The 18,860-nt window shown below is 35.3% G+C and overlaps 1 protein-coding gene across 2 annotated transcripts in view; it reads right to left on the bottom strand.

Annotated features, from left to right (window-relative positions):
* The window catches only part of LOC100370092 (cell adhesion molecule-related/down-regulated by oncogenes-like), a 196,171-nt gene that overhangs the window by 62,994 nt on the left and 114,317 nt on the right, over positions 1-18,860 (bottom strand). For both annotated transcript variants that reach the window (XM_085499096.1, XM_085499095.1), the window contains one exon: positions 8,198-8,253. The gene's annotated coding sequence lies outside the window, so the exon portion shown is untranslated. The remainder of the gene's footprint in view (positions 1-8,197; positions 8,254-18,860) is intronic.

The following is an 18,860-nucleotide window of genomic DNA, read 5'->3' as shown; positions in this document are numbered from 1 at the left end:
TTACATTCACCCACCAATCACAGACCACTCACTACATTCATTCACCAATCACAGACCACTCACCACATTTACTCACCAATCACAGACCACTCACCAATCACAGACCACTCACCACATTCACTCACCAATCACAGACCACTCACTACATTCACTCACCAATCACAGACCACTCACTGCATTCACTCACCAATCACAGACCACTCACTACATTCACTAACCAATCGTAGACCACTCACTACATTCACTAACCAATCACAGACCACTCACTACATTCACTAATCAATCACAGACCACTCACTACATTCACTAACCATTCACAGAACACTCACTACATTCACTCACCAATCACAGACCACTCACTACATTCACTCACCAATCACAGACCACTCACTACATTCACTCACCAATCGTAGACCACTCACTACATTCACTAACCAATCACAGACCACTCACTACATTCACTAATCAATCACAGACCACTCACTACATTCACTAACCAATCACAGAACACTCACTTACATTCACCCACCAATCACAGACCACTCACTACATTCATTCACCAATCACAGACCACTCACCACATTTACTCACCAATCACAGACCACTCACCAATCACAGACCACTCACCACATTCACTCACCAATCACAGACCACTCACTACATTCACTCACCAATCACAGACCACTCACCAATCACAGACCACTCAATACATTCATTCACCAATCGTAGACCACTCACTACATTCACGAACCAATCACAGACCACTCACTACATTCACTAATCAATCACAGACCACTCACTACATTCACTAACCATTCACAGAACACTCACTACATTCACTCACCAATCACAGACCACTCACTACATTCACTCACCAATCGTAGACCACTCACTACATTCACTCACCAATCGTAGACCACTCACTACATTCACTAACCAATCACAGACCACTCACTACATTCACTAATCAATCACAGACCACTCACTACATTCACTAACCAATCACAGAACACTCACTACATTCATTCACCAATCACAGACCACTCACCACATTTACTCACCAATCACAGACCACTCACCAATCACAGACCACTCACCACATTCACTCACCAATCACAGACCACTCACTACATTCACTCACCAATCACAGACCACTCACTGCATTCACTCACCAATCACAGACCACTCACTACATTCACTTACCAATCGTAGACCACTCACTACATTCACTAACCAATCACAGACCACTCACTACATTCACTAATCAATCACAGACCACTCACTACATTTACTAACCAATCACAGAACACTCACTTACATTCACCCACCAATCACAGACCACTCACTACATTCATTCACCAATCACAGACCACTCACCACATTTACTCACCAATCACAGACCACTCACCAATCACAGACCACTCACCACATTCACTCACCAATCACAGACCACTCACTACATTCACTCACCAATCACAGACCACTCACTGCATTCACTCACCAATCACAGACCACTCACTACATTCACTCACCAATCGTAGACCACTCACTACATTCACTAACCAATCACAGACCACTCACTACATTCACTAATCAATCACAGACCACTCACTACATTCACTAACCAATCACAGAACACTCACTTACATTCACCCACCAATCAGACCACTCACTACATTCATTCACCAATCACAGACCACTCACCACATTTACTCACCAATCACAGACCACTCACCAATCACAGACCACTCACCACATTCACTCACCAATCACAGACCACTCACCACATTCACTCGCCAATCGCAGACCACTCACTACATTCACTAACCAATCGCAGACCAGTCACTGCATTCACTCAACAATCACAGACCAGTCAGTATATTCCCTCACCAATCGCAGACCACTCACTACATTCACTAACCAATCACAGACCACTCACTACATTCACTAATCAATCACAGACCACTCACTACATTCACTAACCAATCACAGAACACTCACTACATTCATTCACCAATCACAGACCACTCACCACATTTACTCACCAATCACAGACCACTCACCAATCACAGACCACTCACCACATTCACTCACCAATCACAGACCACTCACTACATTCACTCACCAATCACAGACCACTCACTGCATTCACTCACCAATCACAGACCACTCACTACATTCACTTACCAATCGTAGACCACTCACTACATTCACTAACCAATCACAGACCACTCACTACATTCACTAATCAATCACAGACCACTCACTACATTTACTAACCAATCACAGAACACTCACTTACATTCACCCACCAATCACAGACCACTCACTACATTCATTCACCAATCACAGACCACTCACCACATTTACTCACCAATCACAGACCACTCACCAATCACAGACCACTCACCACATTCACTCACCAATCACAGACCACTCACTACATTCACTCACCAATCACAGACCACTCACTGCATTCACTCACCAATCACAGACCACTCACTACATTCACTCACCAATCGTAGACCACTCACTACATTCACTAACCAATCACAGACCACTCACTACATTCACTAATCAATCACAGACCACTCACTACATTCACTAACCAATCACAGAACACTCACTTACATTCACCCACCAATCACAGACCACTCACTACATTCATTCACCAATCACAGACCACTCACCACATTTACTCACCAATCACAGACCACTCACCAATCACAGACCACTCACCACATTCACTCACCAATCACAGACCACTCACTACATTCACTCGCCAATCGCAGACCACTCACTACATTCACTAACCAATCGCAGACCAGTCACTGCATTCACTCAACAATCACAGACCAGTCAGTATATTCCCTCACCAATCGCAGACCACTCACTACATTCACTAACCAATCACAGACCACTCACTGCATTCACTAACCAATCACAGACCAGTCAGTGTATTCCCTCACCAATCACAGACCAGTCAGTATATTGCCTCACCAATCACAGACCACTCACTACATTCCCCCACCAATCACAGACCACTCACTGCATTCACTCACCAATCACAGACCATTTGGCACAACAATGCACCAATCACAGGCGATTTGGCACAACAATGCACTAATCACAGGCGATTTGGCACAACAATGCACTAATCACAGGCGATTTGGCACAACAATGCACCAATCACAGGCCATTTGGCACAACAATGCACCAATCACAGGCCATTTGACACAACAATGCACCAATCACAGGCCATTTGGCACAACAATGCATGTTTAGTTGTTTTAAATAATTTTTGCATTGATTGGCTACACTATTTTGAATTCTCCCAACCTTGGCATGGTAATGCATGTCTATTCATTTCTTTCCATGTACATATTGTTTCCCATTGAATGCATAAAATCCATCTGATTCCATGAACGCAATGATGTCCTTGAAAACAACATTTAGTAACTGTGTTGAAGGAGAGCTATCCTGCATGCAAATGAAATACTATACAGTCTTGGATGTTGTCGTTTTCATATTTAAAACGATCGATGAATCAAAATCCGCAATTCTTCAGCACAAATGTAAATTAATACTAGACAGATACAAAAGGAGTCACTAATGAAATCATATCTTCTTAGTTTCAGATTTGTTTCAATTCAGATCCCATGTGTAGATGTCTAAATAACCTTTCAAACTGAGCATCAGCTGATCCACAGGTACATGGCTTTGTACATCTAGGGACGTTAGCTTAAAGCTGAAAACATAATCCCAGATAAGACTCGTCTCCAATCTTTAATCATGTACTTGCCATCCATAAACTTATCATCGGAAATTATCTCGAAAAACTACCGCTCATTTTTGTTATCTATATTAAGAATATCCATTTCATTTAGCAGATATGTGTTTGTTGATTCATATCTCCTCTGTGCGGTATCTTGTATGTCAGTTTGCCGGTTTGCTGGCTTCTTTTGACGTTATCGTAACGTACATAATATTACTCGGTTGTGACAAGCACAGCTGTAAGTCAGTCTGCTAATTTACATATGGAGACTGAGATCATGCCATGACCTCACTTCAGTGTGTTCAATAAGGCAGTTTTACTTCATGACAAGCATGGCTACACTGAGCATGTGCTGTGACCTTTCACCTCTATTAATTTAGAATGAATTTTAATTTAAACTGCATGAAAAAGTCAATGCGGTGCAAATGTTACTTTGCTAGTTGTTGAACTTGATGAATATACAATTAGGTACATGTTTAATTTATTGAATTTGTTTTCCAGAGACAAAATACTAGATGACATTGCACATGCAGACTGTATAAACTTTACCTTCTGACAAGAAGCTTGTGCAGCATTATGCATTTTTGCATAAATTTCATATATTTTACCTGAGTTTCCTTCTCATAGCAATATATGTGACACACGTTACTTTACTGATTACTTTTAATTATATACAACTTCCAAGAAGAGCCTTTTGTTGTGGACACTTCTTGATGTTACCCAGGGTACCTTGAGAGGGTGACACAAATCTTACAATAAAGTAGAATGTGCAACCTTGCAAAAAACCAGGATGTGTGACCTTGAAAAGAACCAGGATGTGCGACCTTGCAAAGAACCAGGATGTGCGACCTTGCAAGCATTATTCAACCTCTCTATACACACAAACTGTAAAACAACACACACATACAGTACTTCTAATCTTACAATTGAATCCTTAGTTCAACATCAATAAATTATTCTGAATCAGCTCATTAACTTTCTGTCTCTAGAAAAAAACATTTAGTATTTGCAAGGGCATGTCCATTTCCTGTCCGTTTCCGATTTTATTACTTTCAAAGGTTAATTATCGTCTCATGAATACACACACACACCTTGTAGTTCATGTCACTTCAACTTATAAGACGATTCTCTCAATCTCATTTTTACAATCACAGATTCATGTAATTTTAATAACATTTACAAATGATTTGATTTAATTTCTGATATTTCACAAGTTACAAAACAAAGTAAGGCAGATTTGGATCTATGTTGCTCGGAAAGTGACAAAATTGTGAATAGTGGTGCATAAAGCGGCTAAATTGACTACTGATGTCAGCTTTGATTAGTGTATCCCGCAGCTTTTTATTGATTTCATTTTGGCCTATCAATTATGTTGCTAAAAAAAGCAGCAGGTCATACATCAAGTTCATGTACAGCCAATGCAGATGAACTCATAACAATGTCTACTTTCAACCAATTTTCACAAAATACAAATTACAGTCATTCAGGCTATAATCTGTCATGATTGGAGATGAGAAACTAGACACTGTGATTCATGTGCATTACATGGCTAAGACTAGTAATGGAAACATCATATTAGCCACCAACTCCCACAGTTTGTTCTTTTTTACAACTAGGAATAAACTTGATCAAAACATACAAGGGGAGAAGCAAAGAAGAGAGAACCATTATTGTTAGATTTCAAATTAGTTCACAAGGTACTGTAAAAGTATTTCAATATTTTGATAATTTTAGCATGATTTTCAAATTTACAGATTTTTTAGTGGAACAATGAGTTCTATTGTTATTTTATGTTTTCATGTGAATTTAAACAATGAGTTCTATTGGTAATTCATGTTTGCATGTGAATTTAAACAATGAGTTCTATTGGTAATTCATGTTTGCATGTGAATTTAAACAATGAGTTCTATTGGTATTTCATGTTTGCAGGCAAATTCAAACAAGGAGTTCTATTGTTATTTCATGTTTTCATGTGAATTTAAATAATGAGTTCTATTCTATGTTATGTTTTCATGTGAATTTAAACAATAAGTTCTATTGTTATTTCATGTTTTCTTAGGAATTTAAACAATGAGTTGTATTGTTATTTTATGTTTTCATGTGAATTTAAACAATATAATATCCACATCTATTCTATGTTATGTTTGCATGTGAATTTAAACAATGAGTTCTATTGTTACTTTGCGCAGGTACAGTGTATGTGAATTTAATTTAGTGGATTTCTGCTATCAGCAAAAATAGTGAAACCCAGTGAATGCATTCACAGTATTTACATTTTGTCTATTAAGTACTTCCTGTAATCCTATAATATAGCACTGTGATTTGAAAGAATTAATGGCTCATTAGTAATCGATCTATGGCTTTAACATAGTTAAATTAAGGTTGCCTTGTATGTTGTACATCTCAAATAATCAATGATCGGTTCTATTGCTTCATAAAATTTAATTACACTATTTTGAGGTACGGATGGGGGGGGGGGCAAGTGGGTTATGTATACTTGTAGACACAATCTTGGAATAATATATTAAACATCTTTTTTTAGAGGGGTAAAATCTGATGTGGTCATGAAAATATAATATCCACTTTTATCAGCTTGGTTGATCTCAAACTTAAGAATAGTTGCAATCGAAATCGTTGCTGACTGATTCTGATCACAGACAGCTAATGTCTTGAAAGTAATATAATGGTTTTATTTGATTTGCACAAACAGACTTGGATCATTATAGTGATTTTGTAGTACTTCCCTGCTAAGTTGTTGCTAAGAAACCACAATTAACGAACACCATGTGACATGTTTCAAACCTTTATGTAACTTTTATACTGTGACATTTATAGTCAGTTTATGAGAGTAGTAATGCTCATAAAAAAACAATAAATCTGATGATTTATGAAATTTGCAAGGCAGATGCAAGATTGAATACAAATGAGGAGCCAATCACAGTGACACATCACAGTCACATGACATAATGTGAGCACTTTGATTGGTTTGATTGAGTGTTAATCAAAATAAATTTGTATTTGTGATATACCAAGTGATTGCAACACTGACTCAGGAGCATTAGATCAATATACATCAGTTTAAAATCAATTCCAATGTAGCATATATCCAGTTAATTTTCACAGCTCGGACTTCTTGCAATTTGATGATTTCATGACTTTAGAGAAATTATCACTGCAGCAAAAATCTGATTTGTTCTACTGTAGAAGAATAATTGTTCAATTTTAACAGATTTGATGATGCAGAGAGATTCATTAGATTTTAACTTCTTCCCATTCTGATCTTAATTCAGTAAATTCATCTACTAGCAAAATAAGAGAAAATAAAACCAAGGAAATAATTAAAGCTCTATAGAGTAAGCGAGTTGCAGTTTTGAACTAAATCCAACAAAAAAACAAACAAAAAATGGCTGTCAGTCAGCCACCTTCAACAGGTGTTTTGAAACAAATCCATCAATGTATGTAACAGAACTAATTATATTCTATGTTTCCTGACTTTATGAAAATGAACATAACCATAATTATCAACAACAAAAAAGTATGGATTAATTGTACATAGATTCATTTTGAGTTACATAAAATCACTTTTAGAATTAAAAGTGTATTTCTATGGGTGAAAATAAACCCAATTTTTTATCAGGATATAAAACAAAGTCAATTCAGTATTGTGACAGGAAAAGGGCTCAGAAGAATGCAAAAGAAGTCAATCCCTTTATTACTGTCAAAATGAGAAAGTCGGATAAAATAAACATGAGGGCATGTACAAATCTCTTTACTGCTATCTAAATCACTACAGAATACAGAGACTATGTTTGGTTATTTTACAACCACATTGCTTAATCATAATATATATGAACTGGGTACACGGAGTTGATTGTAGAATCAATACGTAACTTTGCATTTCACAGACAATGCAGGAAAAGAACCTCCTAACTCACTCAACGATGACAAAAAGCTCTTTAACTTATTCCTAGAAGGGGAAAATTCAATCAGAGCAATAGACAATTTTAGTAATCACTACTCTGTAAAGAAACGACATTAAAACAGAAAATATTGACTTTCCAATAAAAACGCTCATCAGAGTGTTTTCAGTTGATTACTTCCATCCAACCTTCTCATCATGCATACTTAATGGCAGTCTCCCGATCTTGACCATTAGACGAGACACAGACACTGGGAAACCACGGCTGACGCAAGAACGCTAAATACTAAGCGGCATTTGATGGGATCATTTAAATGACAGAAGGATTTAGATTTTAAGAGTCATATGAACTGCTCTGATACTATTTTTAGAGCTAATCTATAGAAATGAAGTATACATACCAAACAGCATACTGTCAGTTCTCATAGATCAGTCATACGTCACAAACGCATAATATACATGTAGCAAACTTTGCATCTAATGCTATAAACATCAAAGCTTACCTTGCGTACAAACTTCCCTCTCAAGTCTTTTTTTTTCAAATCGCTTTTATTTTGTTCTGTAATAAAATCAGAAAACTGTCAATACAAACAAATGAAGATGAGAGAGAGTGGTGAGAGGTTTTAACGGTTCATAGACGAAAAATGGCATTAAATTATAAAACTACTTCGGGTCAAATGAGAAGGGAATGTTTTATTGGAAAGAAATGGCAATATACATCTACGGAAATGCTGAATTAGACCCTCACAAGTCATGTGACCCCATCACTCTTAACCTTTTACTATTATTGAGGATTTGTCAATGTTAAAAAATACAATTAAAACTGTCACACTGAATGTCAAAAAACTGTTTAACTATAATATTCAATAGTGTATTGCTGTGTGACCTTTAAGGGAACATGCATATAGCCTATTTGTGAGTACAGCAGTTGGTCTGTTTTAAGGACGGTTGTAGTCAGCTTGTTTTGAGGGCCGTAGTCAGCTTGTTTTGAGGGCAATAGTCAGCTTGTTTTGAGGGCCGTAGTTAGCGTGTTTTGAGGGCCATAGTCAGCCTGTTTTGAGGGCCGTAGTCAGGCTGTTTTGAGGGCCTTAGTCAGTCTGTTTTGAGGGCTGTAGTTAGCCTGTTTTGAGGGCCGTAGTCAGCCTGTTTTGAGGGCCGTAGTCAGTCTGTTTTGAGGGCCGTAGTCAGTCTGTTTTGAGGGCTGTAGTTAGCCTGTTTTGAGGGCTGTAGTCAGGCTGTTTTGAGGGCCTTAGTCAGTCTGTTTTGAGGGCTGTAGTTAGCCTGTTTTGAGGGCCGTAGTCAGCCTGTTTTGAGGGCCGTAGTCAGCCTGTTTTGAGGGCCGTAGTCAGTCTGTTTTGAGGGCCGTAGTCAGTCTGTTTTGAGGGACGTAGTCAGCCTGTTTTGAGAGCCGTAGTCTATCTATTTTGATCATAAACAAAACATGACTGGCTGCTGATTCATGTTTCCATAAAAAGAATAAATTACTTTTAAAAACACAATGACATATCACACTCATAAAATCAGTGATCTGGAAATCTTTTAACAAAGACTGTCTACAAATCCAATTTCTTAGAGACATTCATAACTGCAGCTTGTTTCTATAAATATCATTAATGATATTATTAAATACATTATGACAAGCATTCTTACACAGGAAATTGATCAGTTAACATATCAACCACAGTGCAGGTGTGTGGCATTCATTCAAATCACTCACATTTTGCAGAGAGAGATATGAAACCTTGTCATATCTAAATCATGCTTTAAGCAACTGTATCAGTTTTCATATGAGAAGCTAGTCCAATCTATTGGAATTACCAGCATACAGTGAACATATCACAAACCTTTTCTTTCATTGATCACCTTCGTTAATTCTCCTATCTTAGTTATTAATTAAAACTGAATCGGAATCATTCCTCGTTCCCCATTATAATCAAGTAATCCATGATTTCTTTTCAATAAAAACATATGTTTTGTGTTCGCGTCAGTGTAGTTTATTTCCTATCCATATTGAAACAAGTCAAATAGAACTTTGTATAGAATTTCTGTCATGACAAAAAACGGTGATTCCATTGCGGATATAGCTTCCCAAAGAGAAGGTTTTATTACTTAGACCTTATCAATAACGTACCATTTAAAAAAAATGAACAAAAACATTTGAATCCAGGTTACCTAAGCAAATCAAGACAGAAGTGCATGAATTGCGCCCTCTGTAGTCAAAAACTTTAGCAATACAGAACAAAACATTTTCGGTCCTGTAAGAATAAATCTGTATTTCATGGAAGTTTTACAATTGCGTGGGCATATGATGGATTACATCTCAGAATAAAACACATTATCAAATTAGATGATGTTCATCTAAAATGACATTATGTATGGTTATAAAAGGTTACAGTTGATGTATACATATTGAGTAATAGAATTACTGCAGGAAATTTTCAAGTATAATTGTACAAGAAAAGGAATGTGTGTGGGGGGGGCTTTAACCAGTGGAGATAAGAATCATCCAAACACACAAACAAACATACATACATCCATATTGCCCAAGGCATCAACACAACTGACATAGTTTAAATAATCCGCATAATATCCTGCATACAATCTGTCAATGACCTTCAAACCATCTCCTAAAACGTAAACATGCATCAAAAAAAATGAAAATAACAAAACCACAGATCATTAAACAAAAGTCACATAGGCAAAATACAAGTTGATGAACATTACAAAACATTACAATGAAATAAAGGTATATGAACCTGAAGGATAACCAAGAGAAGATATCAGTTGTTATGGAAATACATACAAAGTTCTACTCCACAAAAGTCAAAAGTCATTTGTTTTACTTTATACAGTGCTAAAACTACTATGAGCTGTCAATTTCCACTGATACAAATTTTTGCAATTTGATGTTTTTATTTCATTTGTGAGGAAGAAGTCGCTGGCACTCAGAGAAACCCAGAGAAAATTTGTAGATCCTTGCCGAGTCTCTCATAAAATTATTAGTGTACAATGTATATGGATGTTCAGTTTACAGAAGTTTTAATATTCATAGGTGTTGAGTTTACACAGGTGTTATGTAAATTATTTGTTTTCAGTTTATTCAGCTTACAGAGTTGTTCAGCTTACAGAGGTGTTCAGCTTGCAGAGGTGTTCAGCTTACAGAGGAGTTATGTATATTCTTCTTACATTTATATGTTTTCAGCTCATGCTGTGTTTAGGTGTTTAGCTTATACAAGTGTTAAATAAAATTAAGGTTTTCAGTTTACACTGTACACAGGTGTTATGTTTATACATGTTACGTTGATATGTTTTCAGTTTACTTGGGTCTGATGTTCTCAGGTTCTCAGTGTAACCCTTTCACTACCAGTTCCTCTTTTTATCACAAATTCACAAAATAGTCCTGTTTATAGTCTGCACTTTCCTTAAGAAGTTTGGGACACAAAAAGACAAATGTTTTGAGTAAAATCTGAAAATAGACTCAAATTATGTCTGTTGGATCAAAAATTAGATTTCATTTCCAAAAAATATTATAGAATATTAGAAAAATTTCAGGGAGAATGTCTGGTGGTGAAAAGGATAAAGTTAATATATCTGTACTCTGTAATCATTTACATAAAGAAAGATTAATGTCCAAAAAATATGCAGTTAAAAAAAAGATGGTAAATCTCTTGAAATAAAAATAAACACATTTAATTGGGGAGATTTGGAAGCTTATTTTTTCAGCATCACCTGTGTCACCGCTCCACTGCCATCAACATAAAGCGAAGCATCAGTTGTGACAAGGAAATGGAAATAGGCTTCAAACTGTCACATGGTTTCATAAGCTTAAGTGAAGACTGTATGAGTTTGCCAGTTTTGATTTCAACATTTCACAGAAAAGGAAGGTTATGGTCTGAAGTGATTACAAACAAAGAGATTGACGATATCATTTGATGAGAATCAAACCGAGGTAGAATTCTCGCCAAGGTAATTCACGGCAATCTAGCTTCCTGTGCATGCATTAGTTTTTTAGAAAGCACAAATTAAGTTATATTTTTATCTCTCCATCCTGATGCCTCACAATTTCCTCAAATCATATACGCTCTTTAGTTTGAAATTTCAGCCCCGTCTACGCTGATGCCTAGTGAGGTTATTCACAGTCTCAAGACATGATCGGAAAAGACAAAAGTACACACCCAATTAACATTAAAAGCACATGTGCTCACCTTTAACGCAAATGTATGAAAAAAATCAATTACTTTGGTTAGTTCCTTTGGTGGGTTCCCCACTGAACGCACCCCATTTCCTGCGCTTCCTCTGATCTAGCCACCAGAGTAATTGATTCCGGCATATTGGGATAACCAGGAAACAAACACCGAGAAAGGTCAGTGAATCCAATTTATCAAGACAAGTTGCCTAATAATAAATTATTAACAAATATGTAACATGGTGGGAGCGTGAAGGCTAATTCGGTTTCTTACTAAAACTTATTATGTATAGAGGACAAGACAAATGAATGCAATACTAAGATAAGATCGGTTAGCCAGAAGAAATTTCAAGACAGTATCTTTCGCATTAAACAGCAATCTTAAGTTGATGTAACATGAATGCATGTTTGTTGATAAGAACCAAACTCCCTTATGATATCATTTGTATTGTGTGTAATAAGACTGTTCCGTTGACAGATGTCGATTACATCACTGGCATTCTGAGAGTATCAAACTACAAATTAATGTATATTCACATTCTGCCATTATGGTGTTTATTTACACTGACTTTTTCACTACCCCAAAATATTCCCATCATTTAGATGAAAAGCCAAACCCTCAATTGAATATTCTCATTGGGGGGGGGGGGGGTTGTGATCAGCGCAGTTTTTTTTCCCACGGTGACAATTTTTTTTTTTTTTTTTTTTTGAATGTGATACCATTTTCACCGACAACACCTGCATTATTTTTCGCTTGGTGTTTAAGATCGCGATTTTTTTTCTACCAAATTTCAAGCCACCCCTATAATTTCAAATGGTATACCCCTTAGAACATTTTGATAAAAAAATACAACTAGTGTAATGAGACATTTCTAATTGACGGGGGTAGTAAATTGTTTGGTGGGGGGTGGTGGTGGTAGTAAATTTAACAGAAAACACTTTGCCAGAAATGATTAAACAAAATTTGGATATTTTGAAAAAATACCAGCAAATTGGTGATGTCTGGTGAGTATCTGAATAACTGCTATAGATCCATTCTAATCAGTGAAACTCCCAAAACTCAGTAACTGTTCTGTATTCCCTCTATTAGAAGTGTACATAAACCAAAAAATTATATTTATCATATACTGGATTATCAAATAAGACTTATTTTGACAATAAATACATCTCTGTCTTTAACGTAATCACATGCACTACTGAAAGAGAAATTACAGTAATTATAATAGCTCTATTAACTGAATATGAATTTACATAATTGTCTGAGATGTCTATTGTCATAATTAGACATACTTGAATATTCCGTACAATAAATCCATTTTTTGGTTTATGTGCATTTCCAAGTTTATCTCTGAATAACAAATTGACCATCTTCTATTTATGCATTAGTCTCTCTCCTCATCTATAATAGACAGGAACTGGAGGATTAATAGCTTTCTCATCTACCGTATTATAGACAGGAACTGGTGGATTAATAGCTTTCTCATCTCTAAAATAGACAGGAACTTATGCATTAATAGTTTCACTCCTCATCTCTGAAATAGAAGGGAGCTGGAGAATTAATAGTCTCTTAAACTTTGTAATAGACAGGAACTGGGGGGATTACCATTCAATTTGAAGTGGACTGTACTTACTCAAGTTCACTGCCACCCACCATGAAATCAACAATCACTATCAAATAAAAAAAAACACTAAAAGATACACTGACACTCTGGAGGTATAAAGTGATACAGTTGTCATAGCAATAAAAACAATCTCCGAAGGCAAAATCATATGGCATTCTCACGTTTATGCAGCTTTCCTAAGCAGTGAGAGACAGACAATTGAAACCAAGCACCTGCAGATATTCAACCTAGTTGTCTCCCTGAGTCATATTCGTCAGCTGATGCTTGATTATAATGATTTTTTAACATGAAAATGGTTGACATTCAGTCATCTTGTATCTGATCATTAAACAAGTATTTGTTCATATTGAGAGATAATGCTCTGGAACAGCATTAATTAAAATAAAATGGCCACTGGTCGGCCATTTTTAAATGTTTGATTTCAATGATTTTTCAGTACAAAAATTAACGCCATCATGAATCAGATCGTGAAACAAATTAATGTGCATATGTATAATATTATGTATGATGTATGTATGAAGTTTGATTGTGATTGGTCCAGGCATTTCTAAGATATAGGACCAGATGCGTGGACACATACTTCTAGAATTCTTTCTGGTTAAACCGTTTCAAATATTTTTTTTTAATTATCATAAAAACATGCTTTCAAATTTCATATAAGTAAATTTTTTTTTTTTTTTGTCTAAAATTCAGAAACAAGCAGCCTCTCGGCTGAGATAGCTCCGCTGTTAGCAATGCACATTTCAATTAAAGAACAGAAGATATCATTAGAAAATGAACAAAATGTATAGTATCAAAACAATCAGACTTGTGGTTTTCAACAAGAAGTGGAAAATATCACCTTTTACCAAAAATTACAAAAATATTCATCAAAATTAGAGAATTAAAGATATCATCATGAAATGAACAAATCTGAGAGAGGTCCACATGTAGTACCTATACATGTAATATCAAAGCAATTGGACTTGCGGTTTTTAACAAGAAGTCGAAAATATCACTTTTTACCAAAAATGACAAAAATATTCACCAAAGTTAGAGAATTGAAGATATCATTACAAAATGAACAAATCTGAGAGAGATACACATGTAGTACCTATATATGTAATATCAAAGCAATTGCACTTGTGGTTTTCAACAAGAAGTCGAAAATATCACTTTTTACTAAAAATGACAAAAATATTCACCAAAATTAGAGAATTGAAGATATCATCATGAAATGAACAAATCTGAGAGAGGTCTACCCAAGGTACATATTCACCAAGTATCAAAGCATTCAGGCTTGTAGTTTTCAAGAAGAAGTCGAAAAAGTAAAACATTGACACGGACAACGGACGACGACGGACAATCACTCATATGATAAGCTCCGCTCGACAAAGTCAACAGCGGAGCTAAAAAAACATTATGTAAACAATAACTGACACAGGTCAAAACCAGTTTGTAATGCAATGTTGGACAAGAATATTTACAAAAGGTCATTGACCTTGTAAAACAGAGAAGACATGCATAACAGTGAATTAACTGACATGTTTGGGTTTCAAGAAAAGTGAAAATAAACATTTTCACTCATACATTCTGGAAAGTTTTCTAATCAAAGGCTCAATATCATACAGAAATTATTAGTACTAGTAACAAAATTCCATTTTGAACTTTCACGTCCCAATTTTTCTACACTTTTTTCTTATATATTCTTCAATATTTCTGGAAATGAACTCTAATTTACGAGCCAACAGACAAAATTTGAGTCAATTTTCGGTTTTTACTCAAAAGTTTGGCTTTTTTTGTCCTAATCTGCTGAACGAAAGTGCAGACTATAAACTGGACCATTTCGTGAATTTGTTATGAAAAGAGGGAACAGGTGGTGAAAAGGTTCAATTATCTTAATAGAATCTAATGGTGGATTTTGTTAATTACTAATAGTTATTGAAATTTTGAGCCTAAGTCTTCAAAATACTAAGTCTAGTCAAGGACTTACAGGATAAGACTGTCCAACTATTTACATTGATGTGGGATGAAGATCACGTGACCTTATGCATGCCAAATAGAGCCCCTAATAGAAATTGGCCAGTTGCTATTTACAGATCATTCACACCTTCACTGTTAGTGTAAGTAGCTCATCACATAGCAATCAAGTAGTTTAATATCAGGGGCCTTTTTTTGGTGTGAACTTTTCTCTTTACAGCATTCCAACCAGGATATGAAAATTTAAAAAGAATTAGCATTAAAAATTGATTAAATTGGACATTTAATCATATGCAATACTAATATGGAGATAAACCTTATTAGTCAACAAGGACCTAGAAAACTAGTTGTAGCAGTTATTAATTCCTAACTTTATTAGTCGCCAAAGACCTGATAATCACAAACATTCAAACCTATCATTAATTTGGAGATTAATAGAACACTTCAAAGATCTAAAACCCGAGATCAAATTTGCTAAACATCCTTCTTTCTTACCTACAAATAAAAAATGGAAAATATTGTGGCTTAGCAGACATTTCGTTTAATAATTTCCATAATACTAGTAAACTGTTTTCACTGTCCATTTTATAACAGACTGAGGCAACCTGCCATCTCCAGTCTTGCTCCAAAGATAAACAGAATAAACATGTTTCCATGGAAACAAGCAACAGTACCTATCTCAATTTCCAAATCCCACAATGCCATACTGCAATTGCAGGAACGATATTAGAAATATTTCTTGAAACTTGAAAACAGTTTTAGCAACTAGACAAGCCATGTCAGAATATATCATACATACTCTCAATGCAGAGACTAAGGAGTATACTTTACGGTAACGAAGCCATTCTACAGCAGTGTCTATTTCATTACTTCAGACTGTACCATTACTTACCATAGTCTTTAAGTTACCATGCAAAGAATTCTAATAACCACAAATAACAAAATGTTCTTACTTCTTAAAAACACAAACTTAGAAATCTCACATCATCCTCCAGTAAACACTCACAGTATTCACTAAACACTGATCTCCAGCACAGAACATGAATTTTCTAACCATGGTTGTCATTGGTTTAAATTGACAGCTGATAATCCCGGCAGCGAATCACCTTATCCGAATCATTCTGTTGCTTGATATCTTATCTGGAATGTACACATGTGAGAATACTTTGCATGCAAGTTGATACAGTGCCAATATATCAAGTATTACAGTTGTAAGATGTATTTCACTCACACTTCACAAACTCTACTTTATATTTGGTAACAATTATCTCAAACACTTAAACCTTCCCATAGTCAGTACTTTTCTAACATTTTACTAATATATATATATATATATATATATATATATATATATATATTTTCATGATATTTTCTAAAATTATTAAAAATAATGCAAATTGCTTCAAAATAATAAAAAAAACAGAAATTAATGATCAGAAGAAACTCAACAGCTGTAAAAAGATAGCAAATTGCTAAAAAAGTTCACAAAGTTTTCAAACTTGGCATCAAGCTTCCGCAACATGTGGGAAAACTTTGTGACAGCAGGAAAATGTACTTTATCATCACTTTTGTGACTAAAAGTAACTTTTACATCACACTCATACTATTATCACACATGTACAATTGGATAATTCAGTCATTTGCTATGAAATAACATTGTTATTGTCTGACACTGATAGGTTAATGAATTGCCAGAATGCATTTTGACATGGCAAATATATTGCAGAATGTCACAATTTGCATATTTGAATAACAAGTAAGTTTTTTGCATAAACAATGAAATAACTAAAAAGTTGCAGATTAGACATGTGCAATAATTTTAAGTACTTGCACAACAAATTACATAAATGAACCGGGTAGTGCATGTGGTATATCCATGAAAATGCAGCCACAGGATACAAACACAATATTCCTGGAAATAACTTCCATACCCCACGAATAAACGCCAGGTTGAGACCATAACATATGGAAATATTTCATACTCTGTTACATCACAGTCTCTAAATTCAAAAGAAGTCGTTTTTCAAATTAACTTTACCTTTTCACCACCAGTTCCCTCTTTTCATCACAAATTCACAAAATAGTCCTGTTTATAATCTGCACTTTCCCTCAGAAATTTTGACAAAAATAGTAAAATGTTTTGAGTGAAAACTGATTACTGACTCAAATTTTGTCTGTTGGCTCCAAAATTAGGATTCATTTCTAGAAATATTGCAGAATGAAAGAAAAAGGTACAGACAAATTTGGGCGAGAAAGTCTGGTGGTGAAAATGTTAAAACTAGTTCTTCTACACAGTAACTACTTTTAATACATGGCACAAACTGCCAGTAAGTTGTAATGGTACAATGTAGCAAAACTAGACAGAAAATATTTATCTCCCACAAGAAATATCATCATTGATGAAGCAATGAAGATCAGAACAGTTTTCTATCAGGAGACTGAGACAGGTAACCATGGCAACAGTATCACGAAAGAAGCCTGTACTTACAAGTCAGTTTAAAGAAGCCAACAACTCCTACAAGATCATCTCAAACCATTTGTTGTTATGGAAACATACCTTATTGCTATGGCAATTAATGGGAGAAAGTCGTTAAATTGCAATTAAAGAAAGCAAGAGTAATTAGGGCTTCTTCTCAAAGATAGCACCAAGTCATGTACATTAGTGCTTGACTTGATTTATAGCAGGACTTTTAGTCTGAGAAACAGTGGAGATTAATGATTTTTAATGGCACAATCTGTCTACACCCTGTTTTCCTGATTCAAATACATTTGCATAAATCTTCCGGGATTCAATGCAAGTTTACTAACAGATTTGTCCTAGCGCATGTTTGTTTTTTCTCACTACAGCTCAGAGACAGCAGCCATAATGGGGCACTTCATGTATTACGCTATCAATAAACCGAGCTACAAGAAAAAAGACGTTTGTTTAGATATACTTGGTTTGATTGACAGTAATGACACAAGAAAACCATGAATGTTTGCCCAATTATTGTCCATGTACTCTCCACTTCAATTTATAACATTAAATACTAGGCTAAGAGTGTTTACTTGACCTCTGACCCCCATATCCATATTACTTCCATTCCGTACTTTTCTTGAATAATTCACTACATACCATAGTGATATTAATGACATTTCACTGGGGAAAAGGCAACTCTTCTATTTTCTCAGGAGATACTGCAAGGCATATTCACAGTCGAGTGGAAATACATCACTGAATGTATATGCACAGTGAAAAGCTATGAAATCAGTTTAACAAAACATCACAATTACACAAAATTATATAAGGATTAAGTCAATTTCAATAAGATTAAATAAAATATTTACTGTGTTCACCTGCCAGGATCTGACATGCAATATATCAAAGACATTTTATTTCTGAGATTAACGTGATTTGAA

This window comes from Saccoglossus kowalevskii, chromosome 5, assembly GCF_978046115.1.
Source record: "Saccoglossus kowalevskii chromosome 5, keSacKowa6.1, whole genome shotgun sequence".
Taxonomy (NCBI): Eukaryota; Metazoa; Hemichordata; class Enteropneusta; family Harrimaniidae; genus Saccoglossus; species Saccoglossus kowalevskii.
The sequence above is the reverse complement of the archived record's forward strand: the minus strand, read 5'-3'. Positions and strand labels throughout refer to the sequence as shown.